The sequence below is a fragment of the Salmo salar genome, unplaced genomic scaffold, assembly GCF_965601325.2.
Source record: "Salmo salar unplaced genomic scaffold, fSalSal1 ptg000648l, whole genome shotgun sequence".
NCBI classification, from domain to species: Eukaryota; Metazoa; Chordata; class Actinopteri; order Salmoniformes; family Salmonidae; genus Salmo; species Salmo salar.
Window position 1 is genome coordinate 764,001 of NW_027675452.1, and position 6,000 is coordinate 770,000.

At 46.4% G+C, this 6,000-nt stretch overlaps 1 protein-coding gene across 1 annotated transcript in view; it reads left to right on the forward strand.

Annotated features, from left to right (window-relative positions):
• Positions 1 to 6,000, forward strand: part of LOC106592988 (EH domain-binding protein 1) — a 217,570-nt gene that overhangs the window by 183,393 nt on the left and 28,177 nt on the right. The gene's annotated exons all lie outside the window — the stretch shown is intronic.

Here is a 6,000-nt window from a genome sequence, read left to right on the forward strand (position 1 = left end):
CACACACCATTACTGGTCCTGTAGTGGAATAACACCATTACTGGTCCTGTAGCGGAATAACACCATTACTGGTCCTGTAGAGGAATAACACCATTACTGGTGCTGTAGTGGGTCCTGTAGTGGAATAACACCATTACTGGTGCTGTAGTGGGTCCTGTAGTGGAATAACACCATTACTGGTCCTGTAGTGGAATAACACCATTACTGGACCTGTAGTGGAATAACACCATTACTGGTCCTGTAGCGGAATAACACCATTACTGGTGCTGTACTGGAATAACACCATTACTGGTGCTGTACTGGAATAACACCATTACTGGTGCTGTAGTGGAATAACACTATTACTGGTGCTGTAGTGGAATAAGACCGTTACTGGTCCTGTAGTGGAATAACACCATTACTGGACCTGTAGTGGAATAACACCATTACTGGTGCTGTAGCGGAATAACACTACATGTGTTAACACTACTGGTGCTGTAGTGGTATAACACCATTACTGGTGCTGTAGTGGAATAAGACCGTTACTGGTCCTGTAGAGAAATAACACTACTGGTGCTGTAGTGGTATAACACCATTACTGGTGCTGTAGTGGAATAAGACCGTTACTGGTCCTGTAGAGAAATAACACCATTACTGGTGCTGTAGTGGAATAACACCATTACTGGTCCTGTAGTGGAATAACACCATTACTGGTCCTGTAGTGGAATAACACCATTACTGGTGCTGTAGTGGGATAAGACCGTTACTGGTCCTGTAGAGGAATAACACCATTACTGGTCCTGTAGAGAAATAACACCATTACTGGTCCTGTAGTGGAATAACACCATTACTGGTCCTGTAGCGGAATAACACCATTACTGGTCCTGTAGAGGAATAACACCATTACTGGTGCTGTAGTGGGTCCTGTAGTGGAATAACACCATTACTGGTCCTGTAGTGGAATAACACCATTACTGGTCCTGTAGTGGAATAACACCATTACTGATGCTGTAGTGGAATAACACCATTACTGGTGCTGTAGTGGAATAAGACCATTACTGGTCCTGTAGAGGAATAACACCATTACTGATCCTGTAGAGGAATAACACCATTACTGGTGCTGTAGCGGAATAACACCATTACTGGTGCTGTAGTGGAATAACACCATTACTGGTGCTGTAGCGGAATAACACCATTACTGGTGCTGTAGTGGAATAACACCATTACTGGACCTGTAGTGGAATAACACCATTACTGGTGCTGTAGTGGAATAACACCATGACGGGTCCTGTAGTGGAATAACACCATTACTGGTGCTGTAGTGGAATAACACCATGACGGGTCCTGTAGTGGAATAACACCATTACTGGTGCTGTAGTGGAATAAGACCGTTACTGGTCCTGTAGAGGAATAACACCATTAGTGAGTTTTGTCTTGCTCGCCTCTTGTCCGCATACACAATTAGAGGGTTAGAGAGTTAGAGAGTTGGAGAGGTATAGGGTATGAGGCGGAGGGTTAGGGGGTAGAGGATATGGGGTAGAGGGTTGGAGAGGTAGAGGGTATGGGGTAGAGGGGCAGAGGGGTAGAGGGTATGGGGTAGAGTGTTGGAGAGGTAGAGGGTCTGGGGCGGAGAGGTAGAGGGTCTGGGGCGGAGAGGTAGAGGGTATGGGGCGGAGAGGTAGAGGGTCTGGGGCGGAGAGGTAGAGGGTCTGGGGCGGAGAGGTAGAGGGTCTGGGGCGGAGAGGTAGAGGGTCTGGGGCGGAGAGGTAGAGGGTATGGGGCGGAGAGGTAGAGGGTCTGGGGCGGAGAGGTAGAGGGTCTGGGGCGGAGAGGTAGAGGGTCTGGGGCGGAGAGGTAGAGGGTATGGGGCGGAGAGGTAGAGGGTATGGGGCGGAGAGGTAGAGGGTCTGGGGCGGAGAGGTAGAGGGTCTGGGGCGGAGAGGTAGAGGGTATGGGGCGGAGGGTTAGAGAGGTATGGGGCGGAGAGGTAGAGGGTCTGGGGCGGAGAGGTAGAGGGTATGGGGCGGAGAGGTAGAGGGTATGGGGCGGAGAGGTAGAGGGTATTGGGCGGAGGGTTAGAGAGGTATGGGGCAGAGGGGTAGAGGGTTGGAGAGGTAGAGGGTATGGGGTGGAGGGGTAGAGGGTATGGGGCGGAGGGTTAGAGGGGCGGAGAGGTAGAGGGTATGGGGCGGAGGGGTAGAGGGTTGGAGAGGTAGAGGGTATGGGGCGGAGGAGTAGAGGTTTGGAGAAGTAGAGGGTATGGGGCGGAGGGTTAGAGGGGCGGAGAGGTAGAGGGTATGGGGTGGAGGGTTAGGGTTAGGGGGAAAGTCACCTCTGAGAGGTATAGTATCATAAATAGACGACCTGCCGTGTGTGTTGCGTGTGTGTGTGTGTGATGCGTGTTAAATGCCTGTGTGGGTGAGGACACATGTAAGGTGTGTGTGTGTGGTTTCATGGACCAGGCCTTGCAATGATGTAATCCTGTTTACAGCTGTCTTCCTTCTTTCATTCAGCCCTTCTCTCGTTCCTCCTCTCCTCTCCTCCTCTCAACCCATTGAGGAATTTGCTGCGAGACGGGGCCTGACAAATAGGCTTTCACACACTCCCTGGTCCCAAAAACCTTACCACACTTCTGTATGGGGAGTAGAAAGAGAAAGATGTGTGAGACGTAGAGAGGTAATGTAGCTACAACAAGAGGAGAGAGGTAATGTAGTCACATCCACAAGGGGAGAGAGAGGTAATGTAGCTACAACAAGAGGAGAGAGGTAATGTAGTCACATCAACAAGGGGAGAGAGAGAGAGGTAATGTAGCTACAGCAAGAGGAGAGAGGTAATGTAGTCACATCAACAAGGGGAGAGAGAGAGGTATTGTAACTACAACAAGAGGAGAGAGGTAATGTAGTCACATCCACAAGGGGAGAGAGAGAGGTAATGTAGCTACAACAAGAGGAGAGAGGTAATGTAGTCACATCAACAAGGGGAGAGAGAGAGAGGTAATGTAGCTACAACAAGAGGAGAGAGGTAATGTAGTCACATCAACAAGGGGAGAGAGAGGTAATGTAGCTACAACAAGAGGAGAGAGGTAATGTAGTCACATCAACAAGGGGAGAGAGAGGTAATGTAGTCACATCAACAAGGGGAGAGAGGTAATATAGTCACATCAACAAGGGGAGAGAGAGGTAATGTAGTCACATCAACAAGGGGAGAGAGGTAATATAGTCACATCAACAAGGGGGGAAAGAGAGGTAATGTAGCCACAAGAAACGGAGAGAGGTAATGTAGCCACATCAACAAGAGGAGAGAGGTAATATAGTCACATCAACAAGGGGAGAGAGAGGTAATGTAGCTACAACAAGAGGAGAGAGGTAATGTAGTCACATCAACAAGGGGAGAGAGAGGTAATGTAGTCACATCAACAAGGGGAGAGAGGTAATATAGTCACATCAACAAGGGGAGAGAGAGGTAATGTAGTCACATCAACAAGGGGAGAGAGGTAATATAGTCACATCAACAAGGGGGGAAAGAGAGGTAATGTAGCCACAAGAAACGGAGAGAGGTAATGTAGCCACATCAACAAGAGGAGAGAGGTAATATAGTCACATCAACAAGGGGAGAGAGAGGTAATGTAGCTACAACAAGAGGAGAGAGGTAATGTAGTCACATCAACAAGGGGAGAGAGAGGTAATGTAGTCACATCAACAAGGGGAGAGAGGTAATATAGTCACATCAACAAGGGGGGAAAGAGAGGTAATGTAGCCACAAGAAACGGAGAGAGGTAATGTAGCCACATCAACAAGAGGAGAGAGGTAATATAGTCACATCAACAAGGGGGGAAAGAGAGGTAATGTAGCCACAACAAGCGGAGAGAGGTAATATAGCCACATCAAGAGGAGAGAGGTAATGTAGCCACAACAAGCGGAGAGAGGTAATGTAGCCACAACAAGCGGAGAGAGGTAATGTAGCCACAACAAGCGTATAGAGGTAATGTAGCCACAACAAGCGTAGAGAGGTAATGTAGCCACAACAAGCGGAGAGAGGTAATGTAGCCACAACAAGTGGACAGAGGTAATATAGCCACAACAAGAGGAGAGAGGTAATGTAGCCACAACAAGCGGAGAGGGGTAATGTAGCCACAACAAGCGGAGAGAGGTAATGTAGCCACATCAAGAGGGGAGAGGTAATGTAGCCACAACAAGAGGAGAGAGGTAATATAATCACATCAACAAGAGAGAGGGAGGTAATGTAGCCACAACAAGAGGGAGGGAGGTAATGTAGCCACAACAAGAGGAGAGAGGTAATATAGTCACATTAACAAGGGGAGAGGTAATGTAGCCACAACAAGAGGAGAGAGAGAGAGCTAATGTAGTCACATCAACAAGATGAGAGAGGTAATGTAGCCACAACAAGAGGAGAGAGGTAATATAGTCACATCAACAAGGAGAGGTAATGTAGCCACAACAAGTGGAGAGAGGTAATATAGTCACATCAACAAGGAGAGAGGTAATGTAGCCACAACAAGTGGAGAGAGGTAATATAGTCACATCAACAAGGAGAGGTAATGTAGCCACAACAAGAGGAGAGAGGTAATATAGCCACATCAAGAGGAGAGTAATGTAGCCACACAAATATGAGGGTGAGAGGTAATGTAGTCACAACAACAAGTGGAGAGAGGTAATGTAGCCACAACAAGAGAGAGGTAATGTAGCCACAAGAGGAGATAGAAAGAGGTAATGTGGCCACAACAAGAGAGAGAGGTAATGTAGTCACAACAAGAGGAGAGAGGTAATGTAGCTACATCAACGAGAAGAGAGTGAAGTAGAGAGGTAATGTAGGTTCACCAACAAGACGAGAGAGAAGTAGAGGTAATGTAGGTTCACCAACAAGAAGAGAGAGAAGTGGAGAGAGGTAATGTAGCTTCACCAACAAGAAGAGAGAGAAGTAGAGAGAGGTAATGTAGCTACATCAATACAACATAGAACACCAGGTCAAATTGCCACCTGGTACCTACAGCACCATGTGAATCACAATAAAAATGAATATTTTCTGATCTTTCTGATTTTATAATCACAGTTGTCATTTGTATAGAATACAACGAGGAATTTGAACTCCAATGGTTGTCACCGTTGTGAATAATCCGTGTGAGTGCTCGGGGCGCCTAAACCTGGTCCTCCCTCAGCAGCACACTGCCTCATATCAGATATCATGGGGAATTACTTCTGCTTTTTCTCATTACACACAAAAACACACACACACACATCGCAGTGTGTTCATTCATTGATAATGGATCTTTTCAAAGGCCATGATGATAAAAACTCAAAATATTCTCCTGTTATTGATTGTCCTTATCAGTCATATTTCAATGGTCTGTCTGTCTGTCTCTGGGGTTACTGCACCGTGCAATCACTTCTTACACAAGAAGGGGGGAGGAGGAAGGGGGGAGGAGGAAGAGGGGGAGGGTGTCTTGTCATTTAGATAGAAATGAATGGTTTGACTCTCTTCTCCTCCATTTTGACTTTCCCCCTCTATTCTGCTCTCTTCCACTCTCTTTCTCCGTCTTCCTCCTCTCTCTTTTAACTTCCTTATTTCTCTATACTGTACCACAGGAATCAACTAGATTTAACTTGGGGCGGCAGCGTAGCCTAGTGGTTAGAGTGTTGGACTAGTAACCTAAAGGTTGCAAGATCAAATCCCCGAGCTGACAAGGTAAAAATCAGTCGTTCTGCCCCTGAACAAGGCAGTTAACCCACTGTTCCTAGGCTGTCATTGTAAATAAGAATTTGTTCTTAACTGACTTGCCTAGTTAAATAAAGGTAAAATATTTGTCTATACTGTACACCAGGGGTCATCAACTAGATTTAACTTCCTTATTTATCTATACTGTACACCAGGGGTCATCAACTAGATTTAACTTCCTTATTTATCTATACTGTACACCATGGTTCACATCAACTAGATTTAACTTCCTTATTTATCTATACTGTACACCATGGTTCACATCAACTAGATTTAACTTCCTTATTT